The following is a 21,488-nucleotide window of genomic DNA, read 5'->3' on the forward strand; positions in this document are numbered from 1 at the left end:
TAACCAAAATACTACAAAGGGGTGAATCAAAGCTGGAAATAATTTTACTTACTTCTGTGAAAAGGTCCCTGGGCGATGTTAATATATAATAATAACAAACGAATTCATTCATTTGATGTGATGTGAAAGCTCTCATCAATGAAACAAGAGTGCAGATGTGTGTGCCCACCTGTCACACCTGTGGGAACCACAACAAAGGAGAGAAAACAGTCCTAATGTAACCACTGAATTGAACCCCGGGAAATTGTTCTATTGAGGATGTATATATTGGGGCTGTTGAACAAACAGATGAGAAAGCAATCAGCAAGGAATTTTATTGGAAAAAGTGAAGACAGACATTGCTACACCGGACAGGCCAGGAAGACATCTCAGTAAAGGACTGAGCGCCCAGTCTGCATTGAGACTGGGGTTTTTATGGACATGAGGATGAGTCCTCTGTTACTTATCCCCTCCTCCCTCTTCTTAGAAAGTCTGGGTGGGCGATTTCTGGATGTAGAATTCCCCTAAACAAACCCTTCAGACAATATTGGACATTAAGCTTCCTAACTATTGGAGAAGCGAGTGACATTCAGCCCACTGATTGTGACCTTGATTCAGTGAATTTCTATTGATAAGGACAGGCAAAGACACCTTGGGCTAGGGAAGACAGACAAGAGGCTGGGTCCTGCTTCTTGTACTTATTTCCTCATTCCATTGCACATAAGTTTATTTTTTTTAACTTTCTCATTTTCTTCCGCTCCTGTTATACACATAGGCTAAAATATGTCTCACTGTCTTAACATTAGCTGTGGGCCACTCAATTTGCTCACTGAGGATCAGCTTTAAGATACTGGCAAAATTGGCCGGCGCCGCGGCTCACTAGGCTAATCCTCCGCCTTGCGGCGCCGGCACACCGGGTTCTAGTCCCGGTCGGGGCACCGATCCTGTCCCGGTTGCCCCTCTTCCAGGCCAGCTCTCTGCTGTGGCCAGGGAGTGCAGTGGAGGATGGCCCAAGTCCTTGGGCCCTGCACCCCAGGGGAGACCAGGAGAAGCACCTGGCTCCTGCCATCGGAACAGCGCGGTGCGCCGGCCGCAGCGAGCCAACCGCGGCGGCCATTGGAGGGTGAACCAACGACAAAGGAAGACCTTTCTCTCTGTCTCTCTCTCTCACTGTCCACTCTGTCTGTCAAAAAAAAAAAAAAAAAAGATACTGGCAAAATTAATTCTCTCACATCTTCTCATTCTACTTCTTCAACTTTGCCATCATAGTCCTGAGTCGCCACTCTCCCTTGGGGCACCTGTATTGCTTCCTGTCATTCAAGGAAGATACTTTTTGTAGATACCTTCTTCTCAATAACTAAAACTTGCCCCATCAGCCTCTATTCCGTTCGGGCTCTATACTTCACAACTGAAACAATTAATTCAGACTTAACTAGTAACCTTCCTCCTTTGTTACTTTCTAATATTTTAGATCTCCCATTTACCAGATAGAATTTTGTGTGTCTCAAAAATCAGCATGATTCTAATGGAAGTCATGCAGAATCTCAGGGAGATTCCTGGGACAGGGAGCACTTGGACCATAGAGACGGCTGCCTTGCCAGTTCTATGCAATTCTTTTCCCTCATTTTATTCACTTCCCTGACTTCAGCCTCACCTATAATAAACCTCTAGAGAATTTTCTCCATGGATTTGTATCAGGCACTTCTCTGATAAAAAGGCCAATATCAAGTTAATTATAAAGGTAACAGCACCAATGTGTCCCTTACAATGCGCTAGTCATCTTGGGGAAATGAAAGTTTACACTGGTTATAGAGCAAGAATCTGAACATCTAACGATAACCAGAGAACAACATAGGACGGCAGGATTTCCTAAGAAAACTTGGAGTAAATACTGAAGAGTTAAAGAAGAGTTTGGGCATACAGACATGCATATGTAATCTGTAGATGTTGTAACCCTTGAAGCAATTCAAGAGGAGGTGGAATTTATTCAAAGTCTCAAGAGGTAAAATTATTTGGATGAATATTTAGCAATTGACCTTACCCAAGAGATGCTCAGAGATTAAATGTATGATTTTTAAAGCCGGAGATGTTGTCCAAAAGTCACTTTTAAAATACAGTGATCCCATCACTGTGGAATCACTAGGGTTGGCACACTCTGAGAAGCACTGGTGAAAAGTGAATAGCTCAATAATCTTGGGAGTATGGTCTAAAGTGAGTGAGTTTTGAGAATTCTTTTTTTACTGATACTTAATTTTTTCATGTTAATGTAATATTAATACCAGATTGAATGTAGTTCATAGATAAAATTCTAAAAATATAGTGATATTCCCTTCCTCCCTCTTTCTTCCTTCCTCCCTTCCTCCTTCTTTCCTCCCTCATTCCCTCCTTCCTTCCTTCCCTCCCTTCCTCCCTCCCTCCCTCCTTCCTTCCTTCCTTCCTTCTCTCTTTCTTTTTAAAGGGGTGCCATCGCCTCACTGCAAACTTTTTTTTAAGATTTATTTATTTATTTGAAAGGCAGAGTTACAGAGAGGTGGAGGCAGAGAGAGAGAGAGAGAGAGAGAAAGTCTTCCATCCACTGCTCCACTCCCCCAAATGGCTACAACAGCCGGAGCTGGGCCTATTGGAAACCAGGAGCCAGGTATCTTTTCTGGGTCTCCCACAAGAGTGTAGGGGCCCAAGGACTTAGGCCATCTTCCACTGCTTTCCCAGGCCATAGCAGAGAACTTGATAGGAAGTGGAGCACCTGGGACTCTAACAGGTGCCCACATGGGATGTCGGCACTGCAGGCGGCAGCTTCACCTGCTATGCCACAATGCCAGCCCCTCTTTATCTCTTTCTTTTTTCTTCCTTCACTCCTTTCTTTATTTCTAACCTATGCCATACTTAGAGAGTTGATTACAAAGAAGGAAGAGCCAATGGTGGTTCTAGTTCAGAGGAGACTTTAGACACTGGTACAATACACAGAATGGCTCTCCTGGGGCAAGTCCTGCCCATTACGCAATTACAAAGCATCTTCCACAAACTTAATGGCCTAAGACATGGAAATTTATCTTCTCGCAGTTCTGGAAGCTAAAAATCCCAAATCAAGGTGTCCTCAGATTCTTCAGAGGGATCTGAGGGGGAATCTGTTCCATACCTCTTCTTAGCTCCTGACAATGGCTTACAATCCTTGTGCTTTGCCCTGTGAGGTGTTGATCCAACCTCTGCCTCATTTGTTGTGTGGTTGTCTTCTTCCTCTGCTTCTCTGTATATTCACAGGGATGTCTCCTCTCTATCTCTCTCCTCTGAAAAGTACCAGTTGTCTTAGTTCAACCTGCTGAACCAACAAAAACAAAGCTACCAGCAACCAGTTGCCTTAAACAACAAAATCTATTTTTCACTGTTCTGTAGCATGGAAGTCCAAGATGAGGGTGGCAGTGTTACCGGAGAACTGCAGGGTTCTTGTCTTCTTGCAAGAAAGAATTCAGGTGTGAGACAGAGAGTAAGTGGAAAGCAAATAGCAAGGTTTATTAGGGTAGGGACATCCATAAGAATGGATAGGCACCTCTCCAGACAGAACCTGAGAGAGAGTGTCCAGTTGCTCAGACTGTGAGAGAGCGGGGTTACATGGTTGAGTGGAGAGAGTACACCTGGGCAGGCCAGGTGGGCGGCTCAGCATAGAGTCAGAGGGCTGAACGCACAGTCCAGTTGAGGCCAGGGGTTTTTAAGGGATTGGGCCTTGCCTTCCCCTCTTCTCCTCCTGGGACAGAGGGCTTTTTGGATGTAAATATGAAAAATTCCTTTCTGAGTTCTCCCCTTGAAGTTATCAGACAGGGGGAAGCCTGGCTATTGCCTGGCCTTAGAAGAAGATATTTCCATTCCACAAGGGAAAATTGGAGGCAAAGGTATGGGTAGTGGTTTAAAGCAAGTTTTCAAACCAGCAGGGCACTTACTGGGTTCCAATGTTTGAGAACAATTTACTGTGGCATGATGTTCTGTCTAGTGGGATCACTGAGGAGGCCCCGCTCTTAAATTCTGTTCTGTTGCCTAATCATCTGGAATTTCTCAGGGAGCAGTCCTTCCCCCTGGGTTCGCGTTTCTTCTTACTCTGCATTCACGGTCTTGACCTTGGAGTCATTCTTCCATCATTTCATCCCATCTCCATACCATTCATTGTAGACTGGTGCTGTTTCAAAATTTTATCTTCAACTCTATTGGTTGGCCTCCAGTTACTATTGCCTTATTAAGGGTCCGCACTGTTAAATGCAAGAGCTCAATAGTCCTTCCTCCATAATAGCACGTCTATTTCCGGCCTATGCTAATATGCATGGATGACTACTGGAGTCACCAACCAATCAGTAAATTGCTGTCTAGCCACTTTACTAGAACATGCTACCTGGATAGACTGAAAACTTATCTACCTTTTCTCACTGTTTTTATAACCAGCAAGGAAAAAATCAGGCTGTATATTCCTTAATTTGCTTGTAAAATTTTGTGGCTAAATAACCAAGTTTCTTACTTAGAGATTCTACTTTTCAACACTTGACAACAGGATAGAGTTCCATCAAGTTCTCTGGACTCATAACACAGGCCATGTTTCTTCTACTTTCTAATAACATGCTCTTCATTGCTGACTGTGACGTTACTAAAAGCATCTTTACCTCTCATAACTTAGTAACATTTTGTTTATACAATGTGCACATTCCCTAAAATGACAGAAGCCTCATTTCTTTCAGAATCCAAAATTGCCTTTCATGTCCACATTCCTACTGGGAGACTCTTAACGGAAACCTAAACTTTTCTGTAATGAAACTTAAAATTCTTTTATCTCCTACTCATTGCCGAATTTCAAAGTCACTACTACATTTTTAGACATTTGTTAGAATAGCACCAAATTTCTGGAAACAAAATTTGTATTAGTTTTCCTAAAATTTCCATAACAAATTACAATAGCAACTCACTATCTCACAGTTCTAGAGGACAGATATCTGAAATGCAGTTGTTTTCAGGGCTGGGTCTTTTGGAGGGACAATTCAGGACAATCTATTCCATGATATCAAATTAACTACCTTAGCTTCTGGTAGTTATCAGCAATTCTTGACATTCCTTGGCTTGTAATTGCACCATTTCAATCCCTGTTTCCATTATCTTATCACCGTCTGCTCCTTGCATTTCTTTGTGCTTCCACATGACATTATCCTGCCTCCTTTCTTGTTGTATGGGCACCAAAAATACTGTTTCCAGCTTACTGAAGGATGTAACTTTAGCTTATCTAATTGCATTATCATCCTATTTTCAAATAAGTACACATTCTGAAGCACTGATGATTAGATTTCAACATATCATTTTCAGAAACATGTAATGCAGTTCACAAAAGTAAAAAACAAAAACAATGCAAAGAATTCAGGCCTCCAAGACACTCTGTCACATTAATTAAGTGTGATGAGAGAGAACTCTTCCAAAAAGTCACAAGAAGGCAGCAGTTGGAGCAGACAAAGATTTTAAGAAAAGCTTCATGGTAGAGAGGGAGGAGGTTCTTCATATTCCCTTTTGCCAGAAGGACTCATTTGTTATAATGATGTTATGTGTATTTAGTGACCTGTGGTCGTGTTCATCAGATCATCATTTGGTCAATCAGAATCATGCACATCTCCCCTACCTTCTGCATCTAGAGTGCCAGGAATTGAAAACCTTTAGTTTTAGTTATTACTTTGGCTTGAAATCTACATTGTAGTGATTTCTCAAGTATGGCAGATTGATTGTAAAAACAGATCAAATTTTTCATGTCTTTCTGTAGCAATATCCTTTAGTATATATTCAGATTCTGAGTTTGGCCAAGTCACTGGATTACACAAATGCAGTCATAGCAAAATTGCTTCAGGCTTAAAAAAACTCTTGAACATTTATGCTATTTCTCCATTTTGCTTTTCTGACTTTGCCTTGAGAACATGGCAACATACTCATGATGGACATCCAGATGACAAGATATGTTAAGAAAAGTCTATGGGCCAGCACTGTGGTGCAGCAGGTAAAGCTGCTACCTGCAGTGCTGGCATCCCATATGGGCACTGGTTCAAGTCCTGGCTGCTGCACTTCCAATCCAGCTCTGCTATGGCCTGGGAAAGCAGTGGAAGATGGCCCAAGTCCTTGGGCCCCTGCACCAGCATGCAAGACCTGGAAGAAGCTCCTGCTTTCTGGCTTCAAATCAATGCAGCTCTGGCCATTGTGGCCATCTGGGAAGTGAACCAGTGGATTAAAGACCTCTCTGTCTCTTTCTCTCTCTCTCTCCCTGCCTCTCTGCCTCTCTGCCTTTCTCTAACTCTGTATTTCAAATAAATAAATTAATTAAAAAAAGAAAAGTGTAACCAGCTATCTATCCCTAGTGAGACCTTAGACAATTGAGAGAGCTTACCCAAGGTCAGCAAAGCCACCAAGTCAACCCACAACTCACCATAGACACATGAGTAAGCCTTATCAAGCCCAGCGCAGCAAAACCAACTTTCCACACAAATTTGTGTGAAATAACAGATGATTGCTTCTTTATTTACTAACTTAAATGTATTTTTTCTATGTAGTATTATTGTGGCAACAAGTAACTGATACATGTGATATCCAATGCCATTCTAACACTTACAAATTTTACCACAACTACAGAATATTGTCAACATCAATTCTTAAAACTTATGACAGTTTGGTGCAAGCACTCATAATTGGATATATTTTGAGAAGGGATATATTGTATTTTTGCAAAAAGTTAACTTCTTATTTTAACTCAAATCTATTGCCCAGTCCCTGGAACAAATCAGGGTCTCAATAATTTTTAATCAAGATATAAATTATTTTTCCATGAAGCGTTTTATAAGGAAATGGAAACTGCAAAACGATAATCACAATGTTTTATTCTTTTCATTATCGATTTTGTATTATAGTGTTGACCATTTGATAAGAAAGTCAGTAAGGGCCAGCGCCGCAGCTCACTAGGCTAATCCTCCACCTGTGGCCCTGGCACACCGGGTTCCAGTCCCGGTCGGGGCGCTGGGTTCTGTCCCACTTGCTCCTCTTCCAGGCCAGCTCTCTTCTATGGCCCGGGAAGGCAGTGGAGGATGGCCCAAGTGCTTGGGCCCTGAACCCGCTTGGGAGACCAGGAGGAGGCACCTGGCTCCTGGCTTTGGATCGGCGCATCACACCAGTCGTAGCGGCCATTTGGGGAGTGAACCAACGGAAAAGGAAGACCTTTCTCTCTGTCTCTTTCTCTGTCTAACTCTGCCTGTCCAAAAAAAAAAAAAAAAAAAGTCAGTAAGTAGTGCATGATGATTTGGTAATTGATTGATGATATTCGGCCACTCTCAATTACCCTTGAGAACTCAACTAAGAAGCAGAATTAAACTTCATTAAGCAAGATTTCATTCAGCTCATGAGGAGACGTTTGTGACTTACTACCAGAAAATAGTATTATATTACTTCTCTAGAGAACTGAATTCTCTCACAGGTTTCATGGACAGTGTCGTCCTATACAGAATACCCACAGTCACATAATAAATCGTTCAGCATTCCAAATTGTATGCCATTTTATTTAATAAAAATTTTGAGGAAGGCATCCATATATAAAGGAGTAGTATTTTATGAAATAAAATAGAAAAATGAGAATATTGGGAATGGCCATGCAAAATATTAATGGAGCATGCACAATATATAGGCTAGAAGTGGACAAAATATGAGCTTAAATCTCCGAATGTTCACCGGTGAAGAGAGATAAATAGGAAAATAACTAATTTTTTTTTTGACAGGCAGAGTGGATAGTGAGAGAGAGAGAGACAGAGAGAAAGGTCTTCCTTTTTGCCGCTGGTTCACCCTCCAATGGCCGCTGCGGCTGGCGCATCCCGCTGATCCGAAGCCAGGAGCCAGGTGCTTCTCCTGGTCTCTCATGGGGTGCAGGGCCCAAGCACTTGGGCCATCCTCCACTGCCTTCCCGGGCCATAGCATAGAGCTGGCCTGGAAGAGGGGCAACCGGGATAGAATCTGGCACCCCAACTGGGACTAGAACCCGGTGTGCCGGCGCCGCAAGGCGGAGGATTAGCCTGTTAAGCCATGGCGACGGCCAAAAATAATTATGACAAGTGATATTATACAGGGCATATACATGGTGATGGGAGATGGGGAATGATTAACTCTTCATGGTGAAAATGGAAAGGCTTCATGGGGGCATGAAAAGTTAACCTATAAATTATCAAAAATTAGCCAATGAGAAGAGAAGAATACATTGGCTGTCTCAGTCCATTTTTACACTGCCCCAACACTACACTTGAAATTCTAGAGATTAGGAAGTCTACAGTTGCAGGGCCTGCATCTGAGTAGGGTCTTCATGCCATAAGATAACATTGTTGGAGAGAAGAATGCAAAAAATAAGTAAAATGCACATAAGAGAGAGGAAAGGGATTGGGACCAAACATCCTTTTGTTGGACATCTGCTCCCAAGACAACTAACCTGGTCCCTAGGTAACAGCATTAATTCATTCCTGAGTGCTCTGCTCTCAGGACTTAATTACATCTTAAAAGTCCCACTTCACAGCACTGTTGCATGGGGTGCTAAGTCTCCAAAAGATGCACTTTGGGGAACACATTCAAACCATAGCATAGGCAAAGGTAACAAACTATAAAAACTCCCTGTGCACAGCTCATTCTCATGATACATGGACTAAATGAGGTCACATCAAGAAGTGAGGCTGTACTTAGGTCTCCTCATCTGCCAAATTCTGCAGAGGCCATACAATGGCAAGATACTGAGAGACTGTCATTTGATTTGGACTTTAGTTCTTGCTACAGGGAACATTGTAAAGAATGCTTTAGGGTAAATTTATACAAAAAGGAAAATACTGCTACCCGTTCACACATAAAATTTCTAAGAACTCATCCTCTCAGGTCTCAAAAGAAAAGGTATGTACACTTGATGAGATGTTCTATGGAATAGGCAGGTGTAATATTTTACAGTTATTGTTCCTGATTAGCGTTAGCTGGTGGTGCTGTTGTTGTGCAGCTAAATAGCGCTGTGGCCTTTCTCTTCCATACTCAGTATGGTGCAGTCTTAATTAAGTCAAGGAAAGGAAGGGAGGTGCAGAAGCCTGCCAATACTAATGAGCTACAGGAAAGTTCTTAACGACATTACAGGAACAATTATTAAAATTCTGTATGCCTGGGAAACTGTGACATTTTATAACATTTGAAAGCAAGAACTTTTCAGGTAACTGTTCTATTAGATAGATAATTATAAGAATTTCTGACTCAATAAAGTATAAAGCAATGGACTGTTTTATTGAAAAAGCTGGAACCAAGAATCAATAACAAATAAGCACAAGTCAGCTAATCAAAAGACATTGAGTACCTACTATGAACTCCTTCATTAAATGCATTTAGGACACGGGCAATTTTGTTAGCTCCTAGGGTAGCATATCAGTGAAATCCACAGAGCTTGCTGCTTCTTCATATAGATAGCTGAAATTCATATCTGGGCTGCATGGATAATATAAACAAAAAGTTAATTTACTATATACACTCTCCTAGCATAGGAGATTTTTCTAACAAAATTTGCAATTTTTCTAACAAAAATATTTTCATCTGCCTGAAGTCCTAAAAGTTTTAGGTCTTTACAAGTACTTGCTTTAGGCAATTTTTCTCAAAAAACTGATGTGTGTGAAATGTTTGCTGAATGGAACTGTCATTAAAGGGCTGACATTGTGGACCAGCGGGAACATCACTGCCTGCAACACCTGCATCCCGTATGGTTGCTGGTTTGTGTCTCAGCTGCTCCACTTCTGATTCAGCTCCCTGCTAGTGTGCCCAGGAAAGCAGCAGAGGATGGCCCAAGTGCTTGGGCCCCTGCGCCCAAGTGGGAAACCCTGAAGAAACTCCCGGCTCCAAGTTTTGGACTGCTGCTGTTGCAGCCATTTGGGGAGTGAACCGGTGGATGAAAAATATCTCTCTGTTTGTGTCTGCCTCTGATTCTTTCTTTCTGTAAACTGTGCCTTTCAAATAAATAAATGAACAGCAAATGTTTGTTGTAGCCCAGTTTCATCTGGACATCATGAGACAATGATAATACACTTCCTGTCTCCAAATAGTCCCACTGACTTCTCCATGTACATACATTTATTTGTCTCATCCCTGTGATTAAAGAGATCAGAGATAACTGAAAAAAGAGAAAAATGTTTCTGTCCCATGACAAACATTTGGCATGAATAGATTAAAAATACTTCCCACCTTTGTTTTAATTACAGTAGGGAGAAAAACAGCCAATAGTGAAGACGGAACTCGCATTATTTTAGTTGTTGCATAATTTGTGATGCACTAAATGTCAAGGAAGACAGCTTGAGTTTGGCATATCTTATCACTGAACTCAGCTATCTCCTGACTTTTACTCTGCTTATTTGAGGAAACAGCAATCATAATATTTTAGAATGCTTATTCAGAAATGTACTGAATATTTGTTGAACACATGTGATTTCGAATTTACTGGGATACGTGCATAGGAAAAAAATAGCAATACAATTCTTGTTCTTAAAATGTTCCCAGTCAGGGTGCCAGTGTAGTGGCATTGTGAGTAAAACCAATACCTAAGGTACTGGCATCCCATATGGCTGCCAGTTCATGTCCCAGTTGCTCCATTGGCAATCCAGCTCCCAGCCAATGGCCTGGGAAAAAGCAACTGAAGATGACCAAGTGTTTGAGTGCTTACTGTCCAGATAGGAGACTGGATGAAGCTCCTGGCTCCTGACTTTGGTCTGGCCTAGCCCTGACCATCGAGGCCATCTGGGGAGGGAACAAGCAGATGGAAGATCTCTCTTTCAGTCTCTCCCTCTATCTCTGTAACTCTTTCAAGTAAGTAAATAAATATTTAAAAATGAAACTACAAGTCAGTGAATTCAGTGGAATAATGTAAAGCTAAAAACCAAAAGTATTCATCCTTCACACTTAAAATTTAACTGAGTAAGTCATTGTAAAACAAAAATGAGAAAAGAAGGAGGAGAGGGGATACAGTGGGGAGTATCTTTGTGTCTTAAAATTATATATATGAAATACATGATACTTGTTCACATTATATAAATTTAAAAAGTAAAAAAATAACAGAGTAATCAAAAGAAGAGGGAGTACTTGAATATCCTCATACGATTTTGCTTTTGTACATAATAAGCAATAATTTTCTCATTTGCAAAATGAGGATGTGCATTTATTATTAAATATTTCTCAATGAATTTTGTGGAAAGTACAATGGAAGGAAATAATTTAGTCCAATGCATCATCAACCTACTGAAAACATCTATATTTTCCAAAGTGTTCATAATTTTGTAAATCCACATTATTAGGTTTCTGAGAGTGTTTCAGATATGTTAAAAAAATCAGCAGGTAAAGATCAATACATTTCAAAGAATTTATTCCAAATACACACTCTAAGTATTCTTTTTGTCACCAAACAATATTTAGCTTTGGTGGCATCTAATCAATGTACTAATTTTTAAAAATGCAATGTTGTAGAAGACAACATTTTAACCAACTTAAACATATTTTACTGGTGCATCATTGCTTTTACAAAGCTCACTTTGAATTTGCAGTCATGGAGAATCTGCTCCTGAACCAAACAGAACCTCCTCTGCCCTCGTTTCTCCCTCCATCTCCAACCACTTTTTCTAGTCCCCCTTTCCTGCTCTTATTCAACGTCTCTCTTTACTTAATTTCATCCCAAATTTTCACTAATCATTTCCAATCATGCTTCTTTTCCTCACCTCTAATATTTACCTCCATCGAGGTTACCAATTTATCATCATATTTTAGCCATGGTGTCTGCTCTTTCCTCACTCATACATTTTCTTTACTTGGTCTTATGCTATGTTTCTTTTCCTTGCTTCACCAGCCATTCAATTTTGGTCTCTCATGCTGATTCTTTTCGCTAGTATCCTGACTTTGAAGTGACCTAAGACTCAATATTTTATCTTCTATTTTTAACAATACACGGTTTTTTGGTGATTTCCCCTGTTCTCTTTAAGTCTCTTTATATGAAAAGGACACTAAATTTTGACCTCCTGACCTCTTTCCCACACTGTCAACTTGTATCTTTTGACCTAATTAGTAGCTGTGCCACAATGATGCCAGGTTCAACCTAATATGTCCAACACTGAACTCGCTCTGGAGTCTTTCCCCAGAGTATCCCATTTATAATCTTCCTTATTTTAGTTGATAGCAGCTCTATCCATACATTTCTGTAAAACAAAATTCTTAAATCATCCTCAAAGATTTTCATATATTTACTACCAACTCAGTCATAAGATCCTTCATGCCATGTGTAGGATACCTCTTCATCTTTCACCAACTTTGGAGTTGGAATTCACACCATCATTTATTGAGTTACACGATAACTGTCAAAATAATTTCCCTGCTTCCAAAATTGCCTCCATCTTAACAGCCAGAGTAATTCCTTTAAAAAAAATTAATGATTAACTTATGAGAGAGAGAGCGCGAGAGAGAGCTCACATTATCTGGTTCACTTCCAAAATGTGCTTAACATCTGAGACAGAAGCCAGAAGCTGGAAACACAATTCAGGTCTCCCATATGGCTGACAGGGACCCAACTTACTAAGTAATCGCTGCTGTCTCCCAGTGTGTGCATGAGAAAAAAGCTGTGATCAGGAGCCAGAGGCAGGAATCAACCCCAGATACTCCAATATTGGGTCCAGACATCCAAACTGGGCACCTGAACCACTTGTCTAAATGCCATACCCACAGAGATCCTTTAAAAGCAAAAACTAAAAAGCTACTTCTGTGCCCCTCCAAAGGCTCTGTTATGATTTGGAGGTAGTTTATCCCCAATAGTTACTTAATTGGAAGCTAGGTGCCTAATGTGGAAGTATTAAGAAATGCTGGAATTTTTTTGAGATAGGCCTTTGTGCAAAGTAATTAGGTCACTGGGGGCTACAGCCCCCAATAGGGATTAATGTAGTTCTTCTGAGACCCTGGTTAGTCTCATAAGACTAAGTTGTTATAAGAAAAGCAAGCCTGACCCCTGACTTTCTCTGGATTCATATATATATATATATATATATATATATATATTTGCATATATATATGTGTATATATATAAAAATTTTATATAAGGTATACAAATTTCATGTGTTTCATGTATACAGATTTAGGAACATAGTGAGACTTCCCACGCTACTGTCCATCCCACACTCCCAACCTTCCTCATCCTTGCTCTCCTATTCCCACTCTTAATGTTTACAATGATCTACTTTCAGTTTTCTTTATACTTACAAAATTAACCCTACACTCAGTAAAGAGTTCACTGAATAGTATGAAGAGAAAAACATTATTCTTCAACTGTAGAGACAAGGGCTGTAAAAAATCATCGATGCTCAAAATATCAATTTCATCCTATGCATTACATTTTTGGTACTCTATTGGTTACCACAGATCAGGGAAAACATATGGTATTTGTCAATTGGGACTGGTTTATTTTGCTAAGTATTATGGTTCCCAGTTGCATCAATTTCATTGCAAAAGATAGGATTGCATTCTTTTTTTTTTTACAGCTGAATAGTATCCCATAGTGTGTGTGTGTGTGTGTGTGCACACACCATAATTTCCCTATCCAGTCATCAGCTGAAAGATATCTGGGTTTATTCCATATTGTAGCTATTGTGAATTGAGCTGAAATAAACAAAGGGGTACAGGTAATTTTTAAAGGCTGATTTCATTTTCCTTGTGTAAATTCCCAAGAGTGGGATAGCAGGGTCATATGAAATATGCTTTTTGAGGTATATTAGCTTTCTGAGGTATCTCCGTACTGTCTTCTCAATGACTATACTAGTTTACATTCCCACCAAAAGTGGATTAGAGTACTTTTTCCCCACATCCTCACCAATATTTATTATTTATTGATTTCAGTCTGAGGGCCATTCTAACTGTGGTGAGGTGAACCCTCATTGTAGTTTTGATTGGTATTTCCCTGATGGCTAGTGATCCTGAACATTTTTTTTTCATGTGTCTGGTGGCCATTGAATTTCCTTTTTTGAAAAATGCCTGTTCAAGTCCCTTGCCCATTTCTTAACTGGATTGTTTGTTTCGTTGTTGCTGAGTTTCTTGAGCTCTTTATAGATTCTGATATTAATCCTTTATCAGCTGCATAGTTTGCAAACATTTTCTCTCATTCTGTCAATTGCCTCTACACTTTGCAGAGTATTTCTTTTGCAGTGCAGAAGCTTGCAGCTTGATGTAATTTCATTTGTAAGTTTTGGCTTTGGACTTTTCTTTACCTCTCCACCAAAAAAAAAAAACCAACTTTTTAAAATATTGCTAAATGAAGTCAAACTCATTATCACTGGAATATAATGAAACATTTTTATATATTCACTACATCAGTCTCATGTTACTGTTATTCTTGTGTGAGCTTAAAATACTTCATAGTAAATGGACAGTGTCCTTAACAATTCATTTGGCCTACTGTTATTTATCCTATTCTGTTCTATGATATTCTTGTCCATTGTTATATTTTTTGCCTTTGACTCAATATCATAGTATTTCAATTTCTCTCTCTTTGTAACAAATCTTATCCACTGCTCCTTTCTTTTGAGAATTTCTCTTTTAGGGAGAAGAACAAAGACTTTGGCAAAGGATATGAAATTCAGTTAGTAGGAATAAGTTCAAAGATAAACTATAATATGATGACTGTGCTTAATAACTATGTATTGTATTTTTGAAAATTGCGGAGAGCGTTTAAGTTTCTTCACACAAAACATATCCTAAGTATGTGAAGTAATACATTTGCCATTAGCAAATCCACATAACATACATTACCCAATCCACATAGTATATATATTTCAAAATACTATGCCATACACAATGTATTTGTATATGTATATGTATATGTTTATGTATATGTATATATATTTATTTAGTTGTCAAATAGATAAATGAAATTTCCATGAATTAAAGAACTTAAATGGAAAATGCAAATGTTAAAAAACAAAATATTACCACATAATGTTGGTTCTGGGTTTTTCCATTCCATTTTATACTTGGTCTTTCAATTTGCACTTACACAGATACAAACGTGCGGATATGTGTTTATATGCAGATTTATTTTGTTAATATTTCTGCCTCTATGAATGTGAGAAAAAATTGTTAGGTTAATTATCTTATACTGAATGATCTTTCCCAAATTTCCTTTGCTTAGCTTAAAATTAATTGGATTATGTATATTTCTATTTTAAACTCATTCTTACCTGTAGGGTGATTCTGATTAGGTTTTCCCTAGTTCTGAGTCCCAAAATTCTATCCCAAGTTCAGTCTCTTTGGGAATCAGCTAATATACCCAAGGGAACATGCTTTTTCTCCCTCCCTTCCCCCCTCCCCCCCTCCCTCCCTCCCTTCCTTTCTTCCTTCCTTCCTTTAAAATATGTATTTATTTATCCAAAAGGCAGAGTTACAGAGAGAGGAGGCAATGAGAGAGATCTTCCATCTGCTGGTTCATTCCCCACATGACCACAGTGGTCAAAGACCCAGGCTGAAGCCAGGAGCCAGGAGCTTCACTTGAGTCTCCCTCATGGGTGGCAGGGGCCCATCACACAGGCCATCTTCCACAGTTCTCCCAGGTCATCAGCAGTGAACTAAACAATAAAGGGAGCATCTGGGACATGAACTAGCATCCATAAGGGATGCTTTGTTGCAGGTGGCGTCTTTACCAATTACACCATGATGCCAGGCCCAAGGAACACCTGCTTTAAACTCCAATTTTGCTTCTCTTAATTTTCACCGTCCTCACAATGTTAACATTCAAATCCTTCCAGTCCTTGTTATCTCCAAGTAATTGTCAGATTTTAATCTGTTTTTCTAGTTGCTCTCAGCAGGAAAGTAGAACAGTTTATTCTGGACTCTCCTAGCAGAGAACAGTGGGCTGATTTCTAGCAGGATGTCACATGAGAGGCTCACCTTCACCTTTTTCTTCATGAAATATGCCTAAAGTAAATGTCTGTTCTTCTGAGCTCCAAGGCCCTTCTTGCCCTCTGCAGGCCTCAGGGTGTTGTTGCGTGACCCATGATTAGCCCTGGCTCAGCTTCTCTCCGTGGTAATGAGGAACTCAAAGAGTAAGCCTAGAAAAAAGTGAACAGGAAGGGAGGATTTATTTAAAGCAAAGGAAAAGTACACATTCAAGAAACAAGTGCTGGAAGCATGAGGGGGAGGGAAGAGGAGGGAGGGAGAGAGAGAGAAAGAGAGAGAATGGGCAACAACACAACTCATCATGGTCAGACTGTCCTTTGATGCTATCTGGAGGCACAGGGGATGGTGTTTGGGGTGGAGCATAATTGAGTATTCAATGGGGGCTCTATTTGGTTCAGGGCTTTGAGTGCCTCCCATTGTTGTTTTCTTTTTTGGAAATCTCAGAAGTGTTGTGGCACTAGGTGTATGAAGACAGTGGGAATGCTAGCCATGGTAATTTTATTTTAATGATGTAATAACTTAATGGTCACTAAGGGGACATTGCGGGCAGCCATAGTGGATATTTCCAGCTGGCGCAGGTTCTGAGTTTGTAATGTTGCAGAACTGTGGTTTCTGCTACACACAAGTTGTGAGTGGGGAGCAGTTGGCAGTACAGGGAAGGTAGGTTTGGGCAGTGCACAGAAAGGGAAGTTTGGATCGTGGGCAGAGAGGCATTTAGGTTGTCAGTATATGGAAAGGGATTTTGGATGCTGGAGACCAAGATATCACGTGGGCTGCGTTGGGCTGTCACATCGGGGTCTACCACAGTGTTGGAATGGGGCCGATCAGCTGCAGCTGTCCCTCCAGGGTGCTGCTGTGCTGGCTGGCAGCAAAGTAGTGGCATCAAACCTTAGCTTCTCTATGCTTGCCACCTGCCTGCCCACATCAGTACCAGGGGAAAGACTAGAAATCTCATGCATGAGGCTCAGGCTTCTCTTTGTTGGGGAAGCGTGGGCTTACCTCTATGGTTAAAGGTATCTTACTGATCTCAGTCACGTCTGCAAATCTTTGTATCTTTCTCCTATTATATCAGACTTCATACAGTAAGCGAAGTTAATCACAGGCAGCTCTGTGATTATGTCATCTCACCTTGGCAAATCTTAGAGTATGGTAGAGATCTCCCCCTTGTCTGTATTTATTTATCAATTTCAAAATAGGCTGTGACTAACCAAATTCAAACTATTTCTAGAGAGGACAAGGTGAAAAGTAGGATACTCTGAATAATAATGCACAAAGCCAATAGGAAATAGAATACATGTGGTTTCCCAGTGGGAAGTTTCTGGATCAACATAAGTGACACCTGCCCACCATAGATTTCTAAGTACCAGCATGCTAATGTTCAGTCCTGGGGATGCAAAATCAGATAAAGAGTGATTAGTGCCCTTCTAATGACTAGTTTTAGGGAGTGGGCAGACATATACAAAGTTATATCAATAATAGTGCTATAACAGAAGAATTCAAATCATGCTATTTGCATAGGAATAGAAGTGCTCAACTCTGCTTGTGAAGGTGAAAAATTCTGGGAAGAAGAAATAAAAACCTGAGATTTCTTTAGAAGAAAGTAATCTTTTATAGGTAGTCAAAGTAAAAGCATGCATATCTGAGAAAAAGAAAGTCATTTTTTCCAGCAAGGAAATTGGGGACTGCATGCAGTAATAAAGTTTTTAATTTGCAATGAGGAGAGTTGGAATTCAAGGTGGAAAACTGTATTCAAGGCCCTAATGGACGCTAGAAACTGAAAATGTGTGACAGTCCCAATCCTCACAGTTGTGTCATTATTTTTGCCCTTAAGAAGGCTTTGTCTTTTTTTTTTTTTTTTTTTTGACAGGCAGAGTGGAGAGTGAGAAAGAGAGAGACAGAGAAAGGTCTTCCTTTGCCGTTGGTTCACCCTCCAATGGCCGCCGTGGTCAGCGTGCTGCGGCCGGCGCATCCCGCTGATCCGAAGGCAGGAGCCAGGTGCTTCTCCTGGTCTCCCATGCGGGTGCAGGGCCCAAGCATTTGGGCCATCCTCCACTGCCCTCCCGGGCCATAGCAGAGAGCTGTCCTGGAAGAGGGGCAACCAGGACAGAATCCGGCGGCCCAACTGGGACTAGAACCCCGTGTACTGGCACCGCAGGCGGAGGATTGGCCTAGTGAGCCGCGGCACCGGCCCTTAAGAAGGCTTTGATAGCCTCGTGTAGGATTGGTAAAAACATACTGATATGTTGGGACATGAGATTTCTTCCTAAAAGAATCACTGCACTCCTATGATGCAAACTAAGGACAGAGTGAGAGGGAGACATTTCTTTATTTTGGTAAAAGAAGATGCAGAGGCAAGAGATATGGTTTTGCAAGAACAGTGGGCATTGTTGTCTGCAAAACTCATCTCTTAGTCACTGGGGACGTCCTTGGGGAAACGGTTAAGTTCAAGGTGGTCGTGAGTCTGAGCCATCAGTGCATGAAATTCAAGGACTTTTATGCTGAGGACTTTTGGACCAGATCCAAAGATTGTGATATTCTTTACATTTACTCAGACAAATCTGGCATGGACTTGATCACATGGGTAAAAATTTTGTGAATGATGACTCAGTATATGCTTGATGACTTCAGACATTTAAAAAATAACTCCCATGGTACCATCACTACAATGAAGGTGATAGACAGAAACTCTCCAAGTTTTCTTACACCCCTTTGTTTTGGCTTTGTTGTGTGTGTGTGTGTGTGTGTGTGGTAAGTGAATTTAGCATGACATCTACCCTCTCAACAGATTTTAGAGTACACAGCACCACATCATTTGCCATAAGCTTTATGTTGTCTAGCAGATTTTAGTCTTACTCATCCAGAGTAACTGAGACTTCATCGCCATTATATAATTCCCCATTTCTGTCACCACCACCCCAGCCCATGGAAACCAGTATTGTATTCTCTACTTCCATGACTTGACTCGTATGGATACCTCCTATAAGTGGAATCTTGCAGTATTTGTCCTTCTGTGACTAGCTTATTTCATTTAGTGTAATAAGCTCCAAATTCTTCTACCTCATCACAAATGGCAGTATTTCTGGATTTTTTAAAATTGAAAATGGTCTTTGTCTGTATATCATACATTTTACTTATCTACTCATCTGTTGATGGACAGTAAGGATATTTCCTTATCTTTGATATGTGAATGACAGTGCAGTGAATATGGGTGCAGAAATTTCATCAAGATATTGATTTCAATTCCTCTGGGTATATAGCCAGGAGTGGTATATATCCCATCAATAATATGGTAACTCTATTTTCACTTTTTTTTAGATTTATTTATTTATTTATTTGAAAGGCGGAGTTATGGAGAGAAGAGACAGAAGGAGAGAGAGAGAGAGAGAGAGAGAGAGAGAGAGAGAGAGAGAGAATATCTGTCTGCAATGGATGGACCTGGACCAGGCCAAAGTCGGGAACCAGGAGCATCTTCTAGCTCTCTCACCTGAGTGCAGGGGCCCAGGCACTCAAGCAATCCTCTGTTGCTTTCTCAGGCCATTATCAGGAAGCTGGAATGAATTTCCAGTTGTACTCATTTTGTTTCAAAAATTCAGGATTTTATTCTTTTTTATGGCTGAGTAATATTCTATAGTGTATCTATGACACATTTTTATCCATCCATTAGTGGATATCTAGGTTGATTTTTTTAAAAGATTTATTTATTTATTTGAAAGAGTTATACACAGAGAGAAGGAAAGTCAGAGCGAGAGCAAGAGAGTGAGAGAGCGGGGGGGGAGGGGTGTCTTCCATCTGCTGGTTCACTCCCCAGTTGACCACAGTGGCCAGAGCTGTGCTGATTCAAAGCCAGGAGCCAGGAGCCTCTTCCAGGTCTCCCACACAGGTTCAGGGGCCCAAGGACCTGAGCCACCCTCCGCTGCTTTCCTAGGCCACAGAAGAGAGCTGGATCGGAAGTGGAGCAGCGGGGACTTGAACCGGTGCCCATATGGGATGCCAGCACTGCAGGTGGCGGCCCTACTCCCTGCACCACAGCCCTGGCCCCTAGGTTGATTCTATATCATAGCTACTATGTATTAAGCCATTGTAAACATGGGAGTGCGGGTGACTTTTTCATACACTGATTTCATTTTCTTTGGTATATGTTCAAGTTTGGGATAGCAGGTCCTACTATTTTCTGGCAGGGAAGGGGGTGGTGAATGGCCTGTTTACAACTGTCTTCATTGTCTATTATTTATTTTTTATTTCAATTTTTATTAGTTTTTTTTTATTTGACAGAGTTAGACAGTGAGAGAGAGAGAGACAGAGAGAAAGGTCTTCTTTCTGTTGGTTCACCCCCCAAATGGCTTCTAAGACCAACACGCTGGGCTGATCTGAAGCCAGGAGCCAGGCGCTTCCTCCTGCTCTCCCATGCGGGTGCAGGGCCCAAGCACTTGGGCCATCCTCTACTGCCTTCCTGGGCCACAGCAGAGAGCTGGACTGGAAGAGGAGCAACCGGGACAGAATCTGGTGCCCATATGGGATGCCGGAGCTGCAAGTGGAGGATTAACCAAGTGAGCCACAGCACTGGCCCAATTTTTATTAGTTTTAACAGATTCAATGTGATTTGTAGATGCAGTTCTCAGAACATACTATTTGCTTCTTCCCACATTCCCTCCACCTCACCCCCTCCCATCCTGTTTTTTCTCCCTTTTTTTTTTTTTAGTTTTTGAGATAACATATTTTAAAATTATGTTACAGTAAAAAGGCTAAACACTTCACCAGATAAGAGGTTTAGCAAGTGAAAAGCAAAAAAGATTGTAGTTTAGTGGGAAGATAGACAATGGCTACAATAGTAACTGAATGGGAAAGTGGCTCTTTCACCAATAAACAGTACTTTTTAAAGTAATCACAGATGATTAAAACTATAGTATAGGCCAACATGCTTAACTATTGGTCTGACAAAGTTATAAAACAAAATATTTCATAACTATATTTGCAGCAATACTGACACACAAAAATATTTTTTTCCTTTCATTTTTGTTTGTTTTTTAAATTTTAGTTCCCACATATAAGAGAGAACATGTGGTATTTGTCTTTCTGGGTCCAGCTTATTTCACTCAAAATGATGTCCTCCAGTTGCATCCATTTTGTTGCAAATGGTAGAATTTCATTCTTTTTTACAGGTGAATAATATTCCATTGTGTGTATATACCACATTTTCTTTATCCATTTATCTGATGATTGACACCCTGGTTTGTTCCAAACTTTGGCTACTGTGAACAGTGCTGCTATAAGCATGGTGGTGCAGATATCTCTTTGATACATTGTGTTAAAGTCATTTGAGTATATGTATCCAGTAGTGGGGATTGCTGGATCATATTGCAAGTCTTTTTTGAGTTTTTTAAGAAATATCCACACCTCTTTGCACAGTGGCTACACTAATTTACATTTTCACCTGCAGTACATAAGTGGTCCCTTTGTCCACATCCTTGCCTACATTTGGTACTCTCTATGTTTTAGATTTTTGCCATTGTGTTTTTTTTTTTTTTTTTTTTTTTTTTTGGACAGGC

This window comes from Lepus europaeus, chromosome 16 (assembly GCF_033115175.1).
Source record: "Lepus europaeus isolate LE1 chromosome 16, mLepTim1.pri, whole genome shotgun sequence".
NCBI lineage: Eukaryota > Metazoa > Chordata > Mammalia > Lagomorpha > Leporidae > Lepus > Lepus europaeus.